The sequence below is a fragment of the Bombina bombina genome, chromosome 5, assembly GCF_027579735.1.
Source record: "Bombina bombina isolate aBomBom1 chromosome 5, aBomBom1.pri, whole genome shotgun sequence".
NCBI classification, from domain to species: Eukaryota; Metazoa; Chordata; class Amphibia; order Anura; family Bombinatoridae; genus Bombina; species Bombina bombina.
This window is the reverse complement of record NC_069503.1, coordinates 159,097,292-159,118,532: the sequence shown is the minus strand read 5'-3', so window position 1 is coordinate 159,118,532 and position 21,241 is coordinate 159,097,292.

Below are 21,241 nucleotides of genomic sequence, written 5' to 3'. Positions count from 1 at the left end.
TTGTAACAATGTTGCTTCTATTGAACCTGGGTGCTGGGAGAGCCTAGGGTTAATGATGATTTACCTGAACCTGTACCAGTACTGTATTGTGCCAGTGAAAAGGGTTATACTGCCATTGATTGTGACAATGGAATGCCTGATGCAGTGGGTGGGAATGTGAGAGAGTAGCAGGGCTGGGCAGAAGGGCAGACTGAGTGTGTATACCCTTCTGTGCTAGAACCAGCATTGCATATGCAAGGAGTAGTGAATGGCATGGCTGGTGTAGGGGCCAGAGTACATCCTGCCCTGTTACAGAGAGTAAAACAGGATGGGACCCTGGGTGTGGCTGTGGACCTCCCCTACAGGAATGGCAGATGTGAAGAAGAGGGGGAGGGAAATGTAGCTGCAGTGACTAATGAACCTGCTACTCTCCTACAGAGCATATTGGGGTAGGTGTGAACAGTGGAGTATCTGACCTAAACATAGCAAGAATTTCTCTTAGTCCCCTAGTGAGTTACCCTGAAGGGGTGCTAGATCCCTTTATGAGTGAGAGCGAGTGTGTGATATCCTGCAAGGAAATGTCCTCCACGAGGGAAATTGTTTCAGCTGATGCTAACTGTTACAGTGGGCAAATGAATGCAAAGAGTGTGCAGAAAAGGCAGATCAGGTCTTATGAACGAGGAAAGACTAGGATTTAGGTTGACATAGGGGATGAGCGTGGGCTGAACCCCTATCTCCACCATTTTAAAAGGGGAGGTGTCATGATACAATCATGCAGAGTAGTTGATACCTGGATTGGCTACCCAGCAGAGGTGGTATTGTCTCAGCCTAGAAAAGGTTAAGGTGAACTGTTATTTCTTTGTGTGAACTCTGTATTCAGAGAAGCTGTAAGCTGAGACCCCCTCCCCCCTTCCTTCTCCCTCCTTAGCCCTGTGTGTAGGAAGGCAAAAAGCTCCTCCCCTACTGGGAGCTAAGACTTGCTTGCATTGGCTGCACTCGTATATTATAACCAGGGCGTTGTCTTTGACAAGACAAAGAAAGTTTGGTTTAAGTATGCAACAGAAAGACTTTTTAGTCAGAACTGCCCTGGGGACCAAAGAAACCAACATGATCAGCAGCTCTCCACATATCTAAAGGAATTTGATAAGAAGTAAGATATTGTGTTTCTATTATTTTTATGTCCCCTATTCTTTTTAAAGAATTGTAGCTTTGCAATTGTATGTTATTTTAAATGTCTTTAAATGATATTTTGTTATTAAACGCATAGAAAATCTCATTCTGTCTTTTGGGCTCTAATATCCAAATTCACACTCCTGTTGAGACAAGGTTAAAAGGCACGTTACCTAATTATTAAATAGTGTGAGTTTTTGGGGTTCCCCAAAACTCCCCTTTAATTTAAAAGTTTTTGGTGGTGGCAGCATGGAAATTGATAATTAGAGCAGTGTGGACAAGATTCTGGGGACTAATGAGGTGTCCCTTTTAAGGTCCTTTTGCAGAGTTGCAAGGTTAAGGGAACCAGAGCAGTATGCCATTAACCCCTTTATGCCCACACTCTTCTATTGTGATGTTGAGAAGATTTGATTTGTCACACACCATAGAAGAGAGTCCCTTGTCTCCTGATCTAGGGTTATTCGAGGAGATAAATCTGTATAATCCCCATTCCATTGCCTAAGCATGTTTAGCTGCAGAGACCTGAGATGAAAACGTGCAAATGGTACTATGTCCATTACTGCCACCATCAATCCGATTACCTCCATGCACAGAGCCACTGACGGCCGAGGATTGGTCTGAAGGGCTCGACATGTATTCAGAATTTTTAATTTTCTGACCTCTGTCAGAAAAATCTTCATTGACAAAGAGTCGATTAGAGTTCCCAGAAAGGGTACCCTTGTCTGAGGAATTAAACTCTTTCCCAGATTTACCTTCCACCCATGAGTTCTCAGGAAGGCTAGCACCACCTCGGTATGAGACCTTGCTAGTTGATAAGATGACGCCTGGATCAGAATATCGTCCAGGTAAGGCGCCACCGCAATGCCCCGTGGTCTGAGAACTGCCAGAAGAGACCCCAGAACCTTTGTGAAAATTATGGGTGCCGTGGCTAGACCGAAAGGGAGAGCTACAAACTGAAAATGTTTGTCCAGAAAGGCAAACCTTAGAAACTTGTGATAATCTCTGTGGATAGGAACATGGAGATATGCATCCTTTAGATCCACTGTAGTCATGAATTGACCCTCCTGGACCAATGGAAGAATGGTACGAATAGTTTCCATCTTGAAAGATGGAAGCCTGAGAAACTTGTTTAGACTCTTGAGATCTAAAATAGGTCTGAAAGTTCCCTCTTTTTTGGGAACTACAAACAGATTTGAATAAAACCCCTGTCCCTGAATTGGAATGGGACAGATTACTCCCATGGAGGAGAGGTCTCCTACACAGCGCAAGAACGCCTCTCTTCATCTGGTCTATAGATAATCGTGAAAGAAGAAACCTTCCTCTGGGGGAAGAATTTCTGAACTCCAGTTTGTATCCCTGAGACACTATCTCTATTGTCCAGGGATAGTGAACATCTCTTATCCAAGCCTGGATGAAGAAAGAAAGTTTGCCCACTACTAGATCCGGTCCCGGATCGGGGGCCAACCCTTCATGCTGACTTGGGAGTAGCAGCAGGTTTTTTGGATTGTTGACCCTTGTTCCAAGACTGGTTGGGTCTCCAGGTAGACTTGGTTTGTGAATAATTCCCTTCCTGTTTAGAGGAAGCGGAGGGGGGGGGGAGGGGATTCCCTTGAAATTTCAAAAGGAATGAAAATTATTTTGTCGACCTCTCTGTTTGGATTTCTTGTCCTGAGGGAGGAGATGACCCTTGCCTCCCGTGATATCAGAAATAATTTCCTTCAAGTCAGGACCGAACAGGGTCTTCCCCTTGTAAGGGATAGCCAGAAGCTTAGACTTGGATGACACATCCGCAGACCAAGATTTCAACCATAAGGCTCTGCATGCTAAGATAGAAAAATCCGAACTCTTAGCCGCCAATATGGTAATCTGCTGTGAAGCATCCGTAATAAACAAAATTAGCCAATTTAAGAGCTTTAATCCGATCCTATATCTCTTCCAAAGAAGTCTCAGATTTAAGAGACTCTTCCAGAGGATCAAACCAATAAGCAGCCGCACTTGTAACCGTAACAATGCAGGCCGCCGGTTGTAATAACAACCCCTGATGAACATAGATCTTCTTAAGGAGACCCTCCAACTTCTTATCCATAGGGTCTTTGAAAGCACAACTATCCTCAATAGGGATAGTAGTACATTGAGCCAAGGTGGAAATAGCTCCCTCCACCTTAGGGACCGTCTGCCAAGAATCCCTGATAGCGTCAGCTATAGGATACATCTTATTAAAAACGGGAGGAGAGAATGGAATACCTGATCTCTCCCATTCCTTAACAATAAGCTCTGAAGTTCTCTTAGGAACTGGAAAAAAATAAGAATAAGAAGGGACTTCTAGGTATCTATCCAACTTACTCAATTTCTCTGGTGGAACCACTATTAAATCACAGTCGTCCAGAGTCACCAAAACCTCCCTCAATAACAGGCGGAGGTGTTCAAGTTTAAACCTGAAGGAAACCACTTCTGAATCTGTCAGTGGTAAGACACCCCCTGAGTCAGAAAGTTCATCTCTGGATAGGACCTCCAGACCCTCCAATACAGAGCCCTGGAGGGTACGTCTGAGATAGCCATCAAGGCCTCAGAAGCTGTATTGACCATATTGTTTTCCTTCCTTTTGCGTTTGCCGTGAAATACGGGAAAGGCAGATAACACCTCTGAAAGAGTAGATGACATAACAGCAGTTATGTCCTTTAATGTAATCGCAGCCAAAGCTGCAGAGATACTGGGCTCCGCTTGAGTTGGGGGCTGTGACGCTTGGGGAGAAAGTTGTGGCATACTCTGTATCTCATCAGTAGAGCCCTGAGAAGCATCCGCTTTTGTCAAATTTTTATCAAAGAAAATTTGCTCTCTAAATTGTAATGCCCTCTCAGTGCATGAGGGACAAAAAGTAACAGGAGGTTCCACATTGGCATTCAAACACATGGAACATGTCACATTCTGAAGATCAAAAAATAAAGCAAAGGCAAAAGTAGGTTGTGGCTCCTTTAAATATATACACATAAAAAATATAAGAACAGCCTAAGAAGAATGTTATCAAAAGCTTCTGAAAGAGAGCGTAACTGTGCCTTTAAAATATAAAAATCACACAATTTTACTGCACCAACACTCTGAGTTAATCCAATTTACTGGGCATATAAAATGACAAAAAAAAAAAACAGTGCACCTCTTCGCCTCAACAGCTCTGCTGAGGCGCCTACCTGCCCCCACAGAACACTGACCACTTTTACCGTCCATCCGAATGCCCAAGATCGCCTGCTTTTCATCTAACCACGTGGTCTGAGCAAACACCGGAACCTGCAAGCTTACAGCATGATGGATGTCGGATCCCGTATGAGAAAACAGTTGCGCGGCTTCTCAAGCGCGCAAAAAGTTAAGCCCCGCCCTACATGGGCAGCAAAGGAAGCCACTGCAGAACCCGGCTAAATAAAATAATAAAATAAACGCCGGTCAAAACAAAACCCCAGTAAAACACACAGCCTTACACCGGAGTACCAAACTCCGAAAAACAATGTCCCCAGCGTCTCGCCCATAGCACCAATTCACAGGGTTAATAAGTCAGTAAGAGCCCATATCATTACAGTCTGTCACAATTCTTGAAAGTCGAGAGACACAGAGAAATTAGGGAAACCCTTGTTAATAAAAGTTTCATTTCCCCACTTATTAGATAGGTAAACATACAGCCGTTTCTGAGTTAATCTATGCCTCAGAAAAAATAAAATACTGCACATACCTTTATGCTGAGCGACAGCATGACACTTCCCACAGGATCAAGAGGTCTTCTTCCTCCTGTCGTTTAGTGGAGAAATACAGGGCCTTAGATAACATTTGCTAAGACCATAATCAAAAGGGCAGCACTCAGTATGGGAGGCGCAGTGAGAGTTTTGTCCCACCAGTTCCCATTGCTTTAAAGCCACCTGTAGCTCTACTCTAGAGGCTGACAAGGAATACGGCTACACCCTAAAATAAAATAGCACTCACTGGTACCATTTTAAAATAAACTCTTGATTGAAGAATCTAAACTAACACCTCACTTTACCTCTTCCTATCACTAACACAGGCAAAGAGAATAAATGGAGTGGGAGGGAAGGGAGGAGCTATATATATACAGCTCTGCTGTGGTGCTCTTTGCATCCTCCTGCTGACCAGGAGGCGTAATCCCACAAGTAAGGATGAAATCCGTGGACTCATCGTGTCTTTAAAAAGAAAAACAATTTATGTTTTCCCAATACATTAATTTATTTAATGGTGGCAAGAGCCCACAAGACCCCACCCTGTGTTTTTCATTTTTTTTTTTTCTTGATCAATTTTTTTTAATTTTGCTCTGGTTTCTTTTCCTACCTCATTTTGCTTGGCTATACATTAAACTGGGGTACCTATGAGGTGGAAGGGGTTTTATAGAGCACTTGGGGTTTGGGAATCTTTGTCTCCTCCTAATGGTAGGAAAGAGTAATGGATAGTGGACTGACCACCTGTATGAAAGAAATGTTTTCCTACTAGTAATAGTCATAAAAATGGACTTCAAATGATAGGATGGCAATGATTATCAGAGAGCCATTACATCACAAATAAATATTATGGATAATTTTACCAGAACAAAGTCATCCAATCCTTATTTACATTTAAGGACCAGTAAATACTTTGTATTATTATTTACTTAAACTGGACCATCAACAACAGATTGCAGCTATGTTCAAGAGTGTAATATGCAATGTATTCAGAAGTTATTGTACCTCAATACACCCCTCTTGCCTAATCCTTCAAAGGTTAGGACAAAGCAGGACAGCCAATAAAAAGGTGGTTACCCCAGAGTCATGGTCAATATATGGATTCAACCTACTGTCAGAAGTAACTGTACCTCAGTAGCAAATAAATTGCCGCTAGAGTGTGAGAGAAATGAGAATTGTAACATAGTAGATGAGATAAAAAAAAAAAAGTCCACTGAGTTCAACCTATACAAATTTAATATACCTACAAAAAAAATAATGTATGCTTACCTGATAAATGTATTTCTTTCTTGACACGGTGAGTCCACGGATTATCATAATTACTGTTCAGAATATCACTCCTGACCAGCAGGAGGAGGTGGCAAAGAGCACCACACCAAAGCTGTTAAATACCACTCCCCTACCCACACAATCCCCAGTCATTCGACCAAAAGGAAAGGAGAAAGGAAGTAATATAAGGTGCAGTGGTGCCTGAGGTTCATAGAAAAATAAACTGTCTGAAAAATACAGGGCAGGCCGTGGACTCACCGTGTCAAGAAAGAAAGAAATTTATCAGGTAAGTATAAATTTTCTTTTCTTTCTAATAACACGGATCATCATAATTACTGTTGGGAACCAATACCCAAGCCATAGTACACGAATGATAAGGGAAGGACAAGACAGTAAACCTAAACAGAAGGCACCACTGCTTGAAGAACCTTTCTCCCAAAAGAAGCCTCAGCTGAAGCAAAAGTATTAAATTTGTTAAACTTAGAAAAAGTATGTAAAGATGACCAAGTGGCAGCCTTGCAAATCTTTTTTTCTTGGGCTTTCAAAAATAGAGCTTCTGTGAAACAACCAGCCCTTGTGGAGTGAGCCCTGATTTTCTCAGGAGGCTGCTGTCCAGCAGTCTCATATGCCAAGCGAATAACACTCCTTAGCCAAAAAGAAAGAAGTGTCCGTAGCTTTCTGACCCTTGCGCTTCCCAGAAAAAACAACAACAGACAAAGCAGAAGACTGGCGAAAAACCACATCCAGGTTGTGCAGCAAATGCTCCTTATGAGGAGGAGGATTAGGACACAAAGAAGGAACAACAATTTCTTGATTAATATTCCTAACCGAAACCACTTTGGGAAGGAAACCTAAGGCAGTACGCAGGACCACCTTATCAGAATGAAAAATAAGGTAAGGAGCTTCACTCTGCAATGCTGAAAGCTCCTAAACTCTTTGAGCCAATGAAATGGCAACCAAAAAATAAAATTTATGCTTACCTGATAAATTTATTTATTTTTTGACACGATGAGTCCACGGATCATCTTAATTACGAATGGGATATTCACCTCCTGGTCAGCAGGAGGCGGCAAAGAGCACCACAGCAGAGCTCTTAAATAGCCCCTCCCTTCCCTCCCACTTCAGACATTTGACCAAAGTTAAGAAAAGAAAGGAAAAGCCAAGGTCCAGAGGTGTCTGAAGTTTACAATAACCCACAACCTGTCTTACAAGAATAGGGCGGGCCGTGGACTCATCGTGTCAAAAAATATATACATTTATCAGGTAAGCATAAATTTTCTTTTTTACGACACAATGAGTCCACGGATCATCTTAATTACTAATGGGATTCAATACCCAAGCTAGAGTACACAGATGATACGGGAGGGACAAGACAGGGAACCTAAACGGAAGGCACCACTGCTTGAAGAACCTTTCTCCCAAAAGCGGCCTTGAAAAAGTTTGTAGAGAGGACCAAGTTGCAGCCTTGCAAATCTGTTCCACAGAAGCTTCCTTTTTGAATGCTCATGAGGAAGCAACAGCCCTTGTGGAATGAGCCGTAACCCTCTCGGGAGGCTGCTGTCCAGCAGTCTCATATGCAAAACATATAATGATACTCTTCAGCCAAAAACAAAGAAGTAGCTGTAGCTTTCTGTCCCTTACGTTTTCCTGAGAAAATCACAAACAAAGAAGAAGATTGACGAAAGTCCTTAGTCGCCTGCAGGTAAAACTTTAAAGCACGGACCACGTCCAAATTGTGCAGAAGTCGTTCCTTCTGTGAAGAAGGATTAGGACACAAAGAAGGAACAACAATCTCCTGATTAATGTTCCGATCAGAAACAACCTTAGGAACACTCTACGAGCAGAAGAAATAGCAACAAGAAATAAAAAAACTTTCCAAGTTAACTTAATATCTAAGGAATGCATAGGCTCAAACGGAGCCCCTTGAAGAACTTTGAGAACTAAATTAAGACTCCATGGAGGAGTAACTGGTTTGAACACAGGCCTGATCCTGACCAAGGCCTGACAAAATGATTGTACATCTGGGACATCAGCCAGACGTTTGTGTAACAAAATAGATAAGGCTGAGATTTGACCCTTTAGGGAACTCGTGGATAAACCTTTCTCCAAACCTTCTTGGAGAAAAGACAAAATTCTAGGAATCCTAACTCTACTCCATGAGTAGCCCTTGGATTCACACCAAGAGATATTTACGCCAAATCTTATGGTAAATCCTTCTAGTTACAGTCTTACGAGCCTGAATCATGGTTTCTATGACAGAGTCAGAAAACCCCCGCTTGGATAAAAAACATAATTTATGTAAGAACTTACCTGATAAATTCATTTCTTTCATATTAGCAAGAGTCCATGAGCTAGTGACGTATGGGATACACATTCCTACCAGGAGGGGCAAAGTTTCCCAAACCTCAAAATGCCTATAAATACACCCCTCACCACACCCACAATTCAGTTTAACGAATAGCCAAGAAGTGGGGTGATAAGAAAAAAGTGCGAAAGCATATAAAATAAGGAATTGGAATAATTGTGCTTTATACAAAAAAATCATAACCACCACAAAAAAGGGCGGGCCTCATGGACTCTTGCTAATATGAAAGAAATGAATTTATCAGGTAAGTTCTTACATAAATTATGTTTTCTTTCATGTAATTAGCAAGAGTCCATGAGCTAGTGACGTATGGGATAATGACTACCCAAGATGTGGATCTTTCCACGCAAGAGTCACTAGAGAGGGAGGGATAAAATAAAGACAGCCAATTCCTGCTGAAAATAATCCACACCCAAAATAAAGTTTAATGAAAAACATAAACAGAAGATTCAAACTGAAACCGCTGCCTGAAGTACTTTTCTACCAAAAACTGCTTCAGAAGACGAAAATACATCAAAATGGTAGAATTTAGTAAAAGTATGCAAAGAGGACCAAGTTGCTGCTTTGCAGATCTGATCAACCGAAGCTTCATTCCTAAACGCCCAGGAAGTAGAAACTGACCTAGTAGAATGAGCTGTAATCCTTTGAGGCGGAGTTTTACCCGACTCGACATAGGCATGATGAATTAAAGATTTCAACCAAGATGCCAAAGAAATGGCAGAAGCTTTCTGGCCTTTTCTAGAACCGGAAAAGACAACAAATAGACTAGAAGTCTTTCGGAAAGACTTAGTAGCTTCAACATAATATTTCAAAGCTCTAACAACATCCAAAGAATGCAACGATTTCTCCTTAGAATTCTTAGGATTAGGACATAATGAAGGAACCACAATTTCTCTACTAATGTTGTTGGAATTCACAACTTTAGGTAAAAATTCAAAAGAAGTTCGCAACACCGCCTTATCCTGATGAAAAATCAGAAAAGGAGACTCACAAGAAAGAGCAGATAATTCAGAGACTCTTCTGGCAGAAGAGATCGCCAAAAGGAACAAAACTTTCCAAGAAAGTAATTTAATGTCCAATGAATGCATAGGTTCAAACGGAGGAGCTTGAAGAGCCCCCAGAACCAAATTCAAACTCCAAGGAGGAGAAATTGACTTAATGACAGGTTTTATACGAACCAAAGCTTGTACAAAACAATGAATATCAGGAAGATTAGCAATCTTTCTGTGAAAAAGAACAGAAAGAGCAGAGATTTGTCCTTTCAAAGAACTTGCGGATAAACCTTTATCTAAACCATCCTGAAGAAACTGTAAAATTCTCGGAATTCTAAAAGAATGCCAAGAAAAATGATGAGAAAGACACCAAGAAATATAAGTCTTCCAGACTCTATAATATATCTCTCTGGATACAGATTTACGAGCCTGTAACATAGCATTAATCACAGAGTCAGAGAAACCTCTTTGACCAAGAATCAAGCGTTCAATCTCCATACCTTTAAATTTAAGGATTTGAGATCCTGATGGAAAAAAGGAGCTTGCGACAGAAGGTCTGGTCTTAGCGGAAGAGTCCACGGATGGCAAGAGGCCATCCGGACAAGATCCGCATACCAAAACCTGTGAGGCCATGCCGGAGCTATCAGCAGAACAAACGAGCATTCCTTCAGAATCTTGGAGATTACTCTTGGAAGAAGAACTAGAGGCGGAAAGATATAGGCAGGATGATACTTCCAAGGAAGTGATAATGCATCCACTGCTTCCGCCTGAGGATCCCGGGATCTGGACAGATACCTGGGAAGTTTCTTGTTTAGATGAGACGCCATCAGATCTATTTCTGGAAGCTCCCACATTTGAACAATCTGAAGAAATACCTCTGGGTGAAGAGACCATTCGCCCGGATGCAACGTTTGGCGACTGAGATAATCCGCTTCCCAATTGTCTATACCTGGGATATGAACCGCAGAGATTAGACAGGAGCTGGATTCCGCCCAAACCAGAATTCGAGATACTTCTTTCATAGCCAGAGGACTGTGAGTCCCTCCTTGATGATTGATGTATGCCACAGTTGTGACATTGTCTGTCTGAAAACAAATGAACGATTCTCTCTTCAGAAGAGGCCAAGACTGAAGAGCTCTGAAAATTGCACGGAGTTCCAAAATATTGATCGGTAATCTCACCTCCTGAGATTCCCAAACTCCTTGTGCCGTCAGAGATCCCCACACAGCTCCCCAACCTGTGAGACTTGCATCTGTTGAAATTACAGTCCAGGTCGGAAGCACAAAAGAAGCCCCCTGAATTAAACGATGGTGATCTGTCCACCACGTTAGAGAGTGTCGTACAATCGGTTTTAAAGATATTAATTGAGATATCTTTGAGTAATCCCTGCACCATTGATTCAGCATACAGAGCTGAAGAGGTCGCATGTGAAAACGAGCAAAGGGGATCGCGTCCGATGCAGCAGTCATAAGACCTAGAATTTCCATGCATAAGGCTACCGAAGGGAATGATTGTGACTGAAGGTTTCGACAAGCTGAAATCAATTTTAGACGTCTCTTGTCTGTCAAAGACAGAGTCATGGACACTGAATCTATCTGGAAACCCAGAAAGGTTACCCTTGTCTGAGGAATCAATGAACTTTTTAGTGAATTGATCCTCCAACCATGATCTTGAAGAAACAACAGAAGTCGATTCGTATGAGATTCTGCTAAATGTAAAGACTGAGCAAGTACCAAGATATCGTCCAAATAAGGAAATACCACAATACCCTGTTCTCTGATTACAGACAGAAGGGCACCGAGAACCTTTGAAAAAATTCTTGGAGCTGTAGCTAGGCCAAACGGCAGAGCCACAAACTGGTAATGCTTGTCCAGAAAAGAGAATCTCAGGAACTGATAATGATCTGGATGAATCGGAATATGCAGATATGCATCCTGTAAATCTATTGTGGACATATAATGCCCTTGCTGAACAAAAGGCAAGATAGTCCTTACAGTTACCATTTTGAACGTTGGTATCCTTACATAACGATTCAATATTTTTAGATCCAGAACTGGTCTGAAGGAATTCTCCTTCCCACCTCCATAGGAGGCAAAGTTTGTAAAACTGAATTGTGGGTGTGGTGAGGGGTGTATTTATAGGCATTTTGAGGTTTGGGAAACTTTGCCCCTCCTGGTAGGAATGTATATCCCATACGTCACTAGCTCATGGACTCTTGCTAATTACATGAAAGAAACATAATTTATGTAAGAACTTACCTGATAAATTCATTTCTTTCATATTAGCAAGAGTCCATGAGCTAGTGACGTATGGGATATACATTCCTACCAGGAGGGGCAAAGTTTCCCAAAAGGAGCGAAAGCATCAAAATAAGGAATTGGAATAATTGTGCTTTATACAAAAAAAATCATAACCAACACAAAAAAGGGTGGGCCTCATGGACTCTTGCTAATATGAAAGAAATGAATTTATCAGGTAAGTTCTTACATAAATTATGTTTTCTTTCATGTAATTAGCAAGAGTCCATGAGCTAGTGACGTATGGGATAATAAATACTCAAGATGTGGAACTTCCACGCAAGAGTCACTAGAGAGGGAGGGATAAAATAAAGACAGCCAATTCCCCTGAAAAATAATAATCCACAACCCAAAACAAAAGTTTTAAATCTCAATAATGAAAAAAACTGAAAATATAAGCAGAAGAATCAAACTGAAACAGCTGCCTGAAGTACTTTTCTACCAAAAACTGCTTCAGAAGAAGAAAACACATCAAAATGGTAGAATTTAGTAAAAGTATGCAAAGAAGACCAAGTTGCTGCTTTGCAAATCTGATCAACAGAAGCTTCATTCCTAAACGCCCAGGAAGTAGAAACTGACCTAGTAGAATGAGCCGTAATTCTTTGAAGCAGGGATTTATCCGACTCTATATAAGCATGATGAATCAAAGACTTTAACCAAGACGCCAAAGAAATGGTGGAGGCCTTCTGACCTTTTCTGGACCCGGAAAAGATAAATAGACTAGAAGTCTTTCTAAAATCTTTAGTAGCTTCAACATAATATTTCAAAGCTCTTACTACATCCAAAGAATGTAAAGATCTCTCCTTTGAATTCTTAGGATTAGGACACAATGAAGGAAGAACAATTTCTCTACTAATGTTGTTAGAATTCACAACCTTAGGTAAGAATTTAAATGAAGTCCGCAACACTGCCTTATCCTGATGAAAAAATCAGAAAAGGAGATTCACAAGAAAGAGCAGATAACTCAGAAACTCTTCTAGCAGAAGAGATGGCCAAAAGAAACAGAACTTTCCAAGAAAGTAATTTAATGTCCAGAGAATGCATAGGTTCAAACGGAGGAGCTTGTAAAGCCCTCAGAACCAAATTAAGATTCCAAGGAGGAGAGATTGACTTAATGACAGGTTTGATACGAACCAAAGCCTGTACAAAACAATGAATATCAGGAAGATTAGCAATCTTACTGTGAAAAAGAACAGAAAGAGCAGAGATTTGTCCTTTCAAGGAACTTGCAGACAAATCTTTATCCAAACCATCCTGAAGAAACTGTAAATTTCTAGGAATTCTAAAAGAATGCCAGGAGAATTTATGAGAAGAACACCAAGAAATGTAAGTCTTCCAGACTCGATAATAAATCCTCCTAGACACAGATTTACGAGCCTGTAACATAGTATTAATTACTGAGTCAGAGAAACCTCTATGACTAAGAATCAAGCGTTCAATTTCCATACCTTCAAATTTAATGATTTGAGATCCTGATGGAAAAAAGGGCCTTGAGATAGAAGGTCTGGTCTTAACGGAAGAGTCCAAGGTTGGCAACTGGCCATCCGAATGAGATCCGCAAACCAAAACCTGTGAGGCCATGCTGGAGCCACCAGCAGTACAAACGAACGTTCCATTAGAATTTTGGAAATCACTTTTGGAAGAAGAACTAGAGGCGGAAAGATATAGGCAGGATGATAATTCCAAGGAAGCGACAACACGTCCACTGCCTCCGCCTGAGGATCCCTGGATCTGGACAGATACCTGGGAAGTTTCTTGTTTAGATGAGAGGCCATCAGATCTATTTCTGGAAGTCCCCAGATTTGAACAATCTGAAGAAATACCTCTGGATGAAGGGACCATTCGACCGGATGCAACGTCTGGCGACTGAGATAATGCGCTTCCCAATTGTCTACACCTGAGATGTGAACCGCAGAGATTAGACAGGAGCTGGATTCCGCCCATACAAGTATCCGAGATACTTCTTTCATAGCCTGAGGACTGTGAGTCCCACCCTGATGATTGACATATGCCACGGTTGTGACATTGTCTGTCTGAAAACAAAAACGATTCTCTCTTCAGAAGAGGCCAGAACTGAAGAGCTCTGAAATTGCACGGAGTTCCAAAATGTTGATTGGTAATCTCGCCTCCTGAGATTCCCAAACCCCCTGCGCTGTCAGAGATCCCCATACAGCTCCCCAACCTGACAGACTCGCATCTGTTGAGATCACAGTCCAGGTTGGACGAACAAAAGAAGCCCCTTGGACTAAACGATGGTGATCTATCCACCACGCCAGAGAGTGTCGTACATTGGGATTTAAGGATATTAACTGTGATATCTTTGTATAATCCCTGCACCATTGGTTCAGCATACAAAGCTGAAGAGGTCGCATGTGAAAACGAGCAAAGGGGATCGCGTCCGATGCAGCAGTCATGAGAGACCTAGAATTTCCATGCATAAAGCTACCGAAGGGAATGATTGAGACTGAAGGTTTCGACAGGCTGAAACCAATTTCAGACGTCTGTTTTCTGTTAGAGACAAGGTCATGGACACTGAATCTATTTGAAAACCCAAAAAGGTTACCTGAGTCTGAGGAATCAACGAACTCTTTGATAAATTGATCCTCCAACCATGTCTTTGAAGAAACGACACAAGTTGATTCGTATGAGATTCTGCAGAATGTGACGACTGAGCAAGTACCAAGATATCGTCCAAATAAGGAAATACCGCAATACCCTGTTCTCTGATTACAGAGAGAAGGGCACCGAGAACCTTTGAAAAGATCCTTGGAGCTGTTGCTAGGCCAAACGGAAGGGCAACAAACTGGTAATGTTTGTCTAGAAAAGAGAAACTCAGAAACTGAAAGTGATCTGGATGAATCGGAATATGAAGATATGCATCCTGTAAATCTATTGTGGACATATAATGCCCTTGCTGAACAAAAGGCAGAATAGTCCTTATAGTCACCATTTTGAATGTTGGTATCCTTACATAACGATTCAATATCTTTAGATCCAGAACTGGTCTGAAGGAATTCTCCTTCTTTGGTACAATGAATAGATTTGAGTAAAACCCCAGACCCTGTTCCAGAACTGGAACTGGCACAATTACTCCAGCCAACTCTAGATCTGAAACACATTTCAGAAATTACTGAGCTTTCACTGTGTTTATTGGAATGCGAGAGAGAAAAAATCTCTTCGGAGGCGGCCTTACTTTGAAACCTATTCTGTACCCTTGTGAAACAATGCTTTGAATCCAAAGACTGTGAACCGAATTGATCCAAATGTCTTTGAAAAATTTTAACCTGCCCCCTACCAGCTGTGCTGGAATGAGGGCCGCACCTTCATGTGGACTTGGGAGCTGGTTTTGACTTTCTAAAAGGCTTGGATTTATTCCAGATTGGAGAAGGTTTTCAAACAGAAACCGTTCCTTTAGGGGAAGGGTCAGGCTTCTGTTCCTTATTCTGACGAAAGGAACGAAAACGATTAGCAGCCCTATATTTACCTTTAGATTTTTTGCCCTGAGGCAAAAAAGTTCCTTTCCCCCCAGTAACAGTTGAAATAATAGAATCCAACTGAGAACCAAATCATTTATTACCTTGGAAAGAAAGAGAAAGCAAAGTTGACTTAGAAGAGATATCTGCATTCCAAGTTTTAAGCCATAAAGCTCTTCTAGCTAAAATAGCTAAAGACATATACCTGACATCAACTCTAATGATATCAAAGATGGCATCACAAATAAAGTTATTAGCATGTTGAAGAAGTTTAACAATGCTATGAGTATTATGGTCTGATACTTGTTGTGCTAAAGCCTCCAACCAAAAAGTGGAAGCGGCAGCAACATCAGCCAAAGAAATAGCAGGCCTAAGAAGATTACCTGAACATAAATAAGCTTTCCTTAGAAAGGATTCAATCTTCCTATTTAAAGGATCCTTAAATGAAGTACTATCTGCTGTAGGAATAGTAGTACGTTTAGCAAGAGTAGAGATAGCCCCATCAACTTTAGGGATTTTGTCCCAAAACTCTAATCTGTCAGATGGCACAGGATACAATTTCTTAAACCTTTGAGAAGGAGTAAATGAAGTACCCAGATTATTCCATTCCCTAGAAATTACTTCAGAAATAGCATCAGGGACAGGAAAAACTTCTGGAATAACTATAGGAGGTTTAAAAACCGAATTTAAATGCTTAGTAGATTTAGTATCAAGAGGACTAGATTCCTCCATCCTTAATGCGATTAAAACTTCTTTAAGTAAAGAGCGAATAAATTCCATTTTAAATAAATATGAAGATTTCAGTGTAAATATCTGAGACAGAATCCTCTGAACCAGAAAAATCCTCATCAGAAACAGACAAATCAGAATGATGACGGTCATTTAAAAATTCATCTGAAAAATGAGAAGTTTTAAAAGACCTTTTACGTTTACTGGAAGGAGGAATAACAGATATAGCCTTCCTAATAGATTTAGAAACAAATTCTTTTATATTAACAGGAACATCCTGAGTATTAGATGTTGAGGGAACAGCAACAGGTAATGGTATATTACAAATGGAAATACTATCTGCATTAGCAAGTTTATCATGACATTCATCACAAACTACAGCCGGAGGAACAGTTACCACAAGTTTACAACAAATGCACTTAACTTTGGTAGAACCAGCATCAGGCAGCGTCTTTCCAGAAGTAGATTCTGATCCAGGGTCAATTAGAGACATCTTGCAATATGTAAAAGAAAAAACAACATATAAAGCAAAATTTATCAAATTCCTTAAATGACAGTTTCAGGAATGGGAAAAAAATGCCAATGAACAAGCCTCTAGCAACCAGAAGCAATGAAAAAAAGAGACTTAAATAATGTGAAAAAAAGGTGGAGACAAGAATGACGCCCACATTTTTTAGCGCCAAAAAAGACGCCCACATTATTGGCACCTTAAATTTTTTTGGCGCCAAGAATGACGCCACATCCGGTGACGCCGACATTTTTGGCGCAAAACATCAAAAAAATGACGCAAACACTAACAACTTCCGTCGTCAAGTATGACGTCGGAAATGACAAAAAAAATTTTTGCGCCAAAAAAGTCCGCGCCAAGAATGATGCAATAAATTAAAGCATTTTCAGCCCCCGCGAGCCTAACAGCCCACAGGGAAAAAAGTCAATTGAAACAATTTTAAAGGTAAGAAAAAAATTGATTATTCATATGCATTATCCCAAATAATGAAACTGACTGTCTGAAATAAGGAATATTGATCATCCTGAATCATGGCAAATATAAGTTTAAAGACATATATTTAGAACTTTATATATAAAGTGCCCAACCATAGCTTAGAGTGTCACATATAGTAGATAGCCAAACCAGTACTGAAACGAGAATCCGTAGAGGTAATGGTATATAAGAGTATATCGTCGATCTGAAAAGGGAGGTAAGAGATAAATCTCTACGACCGATAACAGAGAACCTATGAAATAGATCCCGTAGAAGGAGACCATTGAATTCAAATAGGCAATACACTCTTCACATCTAACACATCCGCCTGGGGGTCCCTGGACCTCGACTCGTATCTCGGGAGCTTGGCATTCTGTCGAGATGCCATGAGATCCAATTCCGGCTGACCCCACTTGAGAATCAAGTTGGATAACACTTCTGGATGGAGTTCCCACTACCCCAGATGAAAGGTCTGCCTGCTCAGGAAGTCCGCCACCCAGTTGTCCACCCCTGGGATGTGGGTCGCCGACAGGCAACAAGAATGGGCCTCCGCCCACTGAATTATTTTGGTTACCTCTGTCATCGCTAAAGAACTCCTCGTTCCTCCCTGATGATTGATGTAAGCCACTGAAGTTATGTTGTCCGACTGGAACGAGGCTAACTGGGGCCAGGCCAGAAGAGCATTGAAGATAGCTCTCAGCTCCAGAATGTTTATAAGTAGAACAGACTCTGACTGAGTCCAAACTCCCTGAGTCTTTAGGGAGCCCCAGAATGCTTTTCCATCCTATAAGGCTGGCGTCTGTCACAATCACCCAAGATGGTCTGCGAAAACAGGTTCTCTGGGAGAGATGATCCAGAGACAACCACCATTGAAGAGAATATCTTGTCTCCTGCTCCAGTAGTATTCAAGGAGACAAGTCCGCATAATCTCAGTTCCATTGCCTGAGCATGGTTAACTGAAGCACTGCAAACAGTAATCCCAAAACCCTTCTGAAAATTCTGGGAGCTGTGGCAAGACCGAAGGGAAGAGCTACGAACTGGAAGTGTTTGTCCAGAAGAGCAAATCTTATGAACTTGTGATGATCCCTGTGAATGGGAACATGCAGGTACACATCATTTAAATCCACTGTTGTCATAAATTGACCCTCTTGGATCAAAGGGAGAATGGAACGAATAATTTCCATCTTGAAGGACGGTACTCTGAGAAATTTGTTTAGACTCTTGAGATCTAAAATTGGCCTGAAGGTTCCCTCTTTTTTGGGAACCATGAACAGATTGGAATAAAATACCAGACCCTGTTCCTGTACCGGAACAATCACTCCCAGGTTGGAAAGGTCTCTTACGCAGTGTAAGAAAGCCTCTCTTTTTGTCTGGTCTGCAGACAATCTTGTAACCAGAAACCTGCCTCTGGGAGGAAAACTTTTGAACTCTAACCTGTATCCCTGGGACACTATTTCTATTGCAGGGATAGTGGTTAGATCCAGGGATCCTGAACATCTCGAACCCAAGCCTGAGCGAAGAAGGAAAGTCTGCCCCTTACAAGATCCGGTCCCGGATCGGAGGCATGCCCTTCATGCTGTCTTTGATTCAACAGCAGGTTTTTTGGATTGTTTTCCCTTATTCAAAAATTGATTGGGTCTCCATGCAGGCTTAGTCTGTTCCTGTTTGGAGGCAGAAGAGGAAGAATTTGCCTTGAAATTTCGAAAGGAATGAAAATTGCTCTGTCGCCCTTTTTGTTTGTTTCTCTTATCCTGAGGGAAAAGATGACCCTTACCGTGATGTAAGAGATAATCTCCGACAAGCCAGGTCCAAACAAGGTCTTCCCCTTGTAAGGAATAGCTAAAAATTATGAATGTATGTATGGGGTACTTGTAAAGTACGTCTAATCACCCATAAGGGTCTCAAGGCGCTGCTCATCTTATCGACCTCAGAAGGATGAAAGGTTGAGTGGACCTCACCGGGGATTGAACCTGCAACCCTTGGGTTGCTACAGAACTTAGCCACAGTGCCTTAGCATGCTGAGCTATCTGATAAGGTACAGAAGCTTAGACTTAAGAGTCGCTGTCGTCCAATGTAGCTAAAACCTTCTTGAGCAACGGACGGAGGTGATGTAGCTTAAACTTGAAAGATACAACTTCAGCATCAGCAAGAGGGATTACACTGTGTCAGAAACCTCGCTTGCTGAATGTCTGTTTTTCCTCCAATGCTTTCCCTGCAATATTGGGAAAGCAGACAACGCATCAGAACACGAGAAGAGCGAAGCCTTGTAAAGTAACCTAAAATGACTTAAAGAGGAAGCGCAGGGCACTGCATGTGAGGGCAATAAAATTTGGGACTCCTAAGGATAAAAAATTGTGTATATTGAACATTGTAATGAAATTTCTGAACAACATCCTCTTTGGAAAATGTTGTCTCAGAAAAAAGGACTATCCCTAAGGATTAAGTTCCTCACATACATGAGGAACAGAAAAGGAGTTGGTGGTTAAACATTGTGCAACAACACAAAAGAAAGAGACCCTCTGCATAGCCTCTTGGTCCATTCTGATTCAAAGAACCAAGATCTCCAAAAAAAAAAAATTCTTTAATTTTTAATAAATACAAAATATACAAAAATGTTACTGTCACTTTAAATTTTAAAATGGCAACTTTTTTCCTCTTTTTTTATTATTTGCTGTAAATAGGGAGGAACAGCTTAAATAACCTTTGCAATTTATCAATACCCCTCAGCCGGAAACTGCTGAGGTGCCTGCCTGAACAGTAAAACTAACTCCAGTACATTCAGATCCGGAACTCCACCGCAACAGAGGAAGACAGTCTCCGGTCCTAATTATGCATGATATAATATGAGGATGCGTAACTGCACAACATCTCTTTAAGACTCTCCGGAAGAGAAGGGGAAAAGGCGCGCTATGCAAATGCCGCCTTCCCAAGGACCGCCCGTCGTGGGCGTTGACAATATAGTCATCTCCCGGTCGGCATGTTTTATGTAACCGCCGGGAGATGTGATCAATTGCCCCAGAGTCTAACTAATACAATAGTCTCCTGAGTTAAAGTAAAATTGTATGCTAAACACAAAAGAGCCCAATTACGCCCGTCGAGGGTGATATCAGTACAGTCATCTCACAGTCGGCATGTTTGTTTAAAGGACACTGTACCCAAATTTTTTCTTTTGTGATTCAGAGAGCATGACATTTTAAGCAACTTTCTAATTTACTCCTATTATCAAATTTTCTTCATTCTTTTGGTATCTTTATTTGAAATGCAAGAAAGTAAGTTTAGATGCCGGCCCATTTTTGGTGATCAACCTGGGTTGTCCTTGCTGATTGGTGGATAAATTCATCCACCAATAAAAAAAGTGCTGTCCATAGTTCTAAATTTAAAATAAAATCTTAGATATCTTCTTTTTAAAATAAAGATAGCAAGAGAACAAAGAAAAATTGATAATTGGAATAAATTAGAAAGTGGTTTAAAATTGCATGCTCTATCTGAATCATGAAAGAAAAAATTTGGGTTCAGTGTCCCTTTAAGTAACAGCCGGGAGATGTGACTACCACAATCGTCAGTTGCCCTGTCAGCAGAATTGCATAATAATTGTGGAGTTTCACAAGGGCACTTTGTATTTGATTCCCCAGTGCCTGCGCTAGCTGTTGCATATAGTCTCCTATGCATAAAGGAGAATTCATGCCGATAAAAAACAGAATTTATGCTTACCTGATAAATTACTTTCTCTTACGGTGTATTCAGTCCACGGATTCATCCTTACTTGTGGGATATTCTCAATCCCTACAGGAAGTGGCAAAGAGAGCACACAGCAAAGCTGTCCATATAGCTCCCCTCAGACTCCGCCCCCCCAGTCATTCGACTGACTGTTAGGAGAAAAAGGAGAACCATAGGGTGCAGTGGTGACTGTAGTTATTATAAATTAAATTTGAACCTGACTTAAATGTCAGGGCGGGCCGTGGACTGAATACACCGTAAGAGAAAGTAATTTATCAGGTAAGCATAAATTCTGTTTTCTCTTACTTGGTGTATTCAGTCCACGGATTCATCCTTACTTGTGGGATACCAATACCAAAGCAATAGGACACGGATGAAGGGAGGGAACAAGTCAGGTAACCTAAACGGAAGGCACCACTGCTTGCAAAACCGTTCTCCCAAAAATAGCCTCCGAAGAAGCAAAAGTATCAAATTTGTAAAATTTGGCAAATGTATGCAGTGAGACCAAGTCGCTGCCTTACAAATCTGTTCAACAGAAGCCTCATTCTTGAAAGC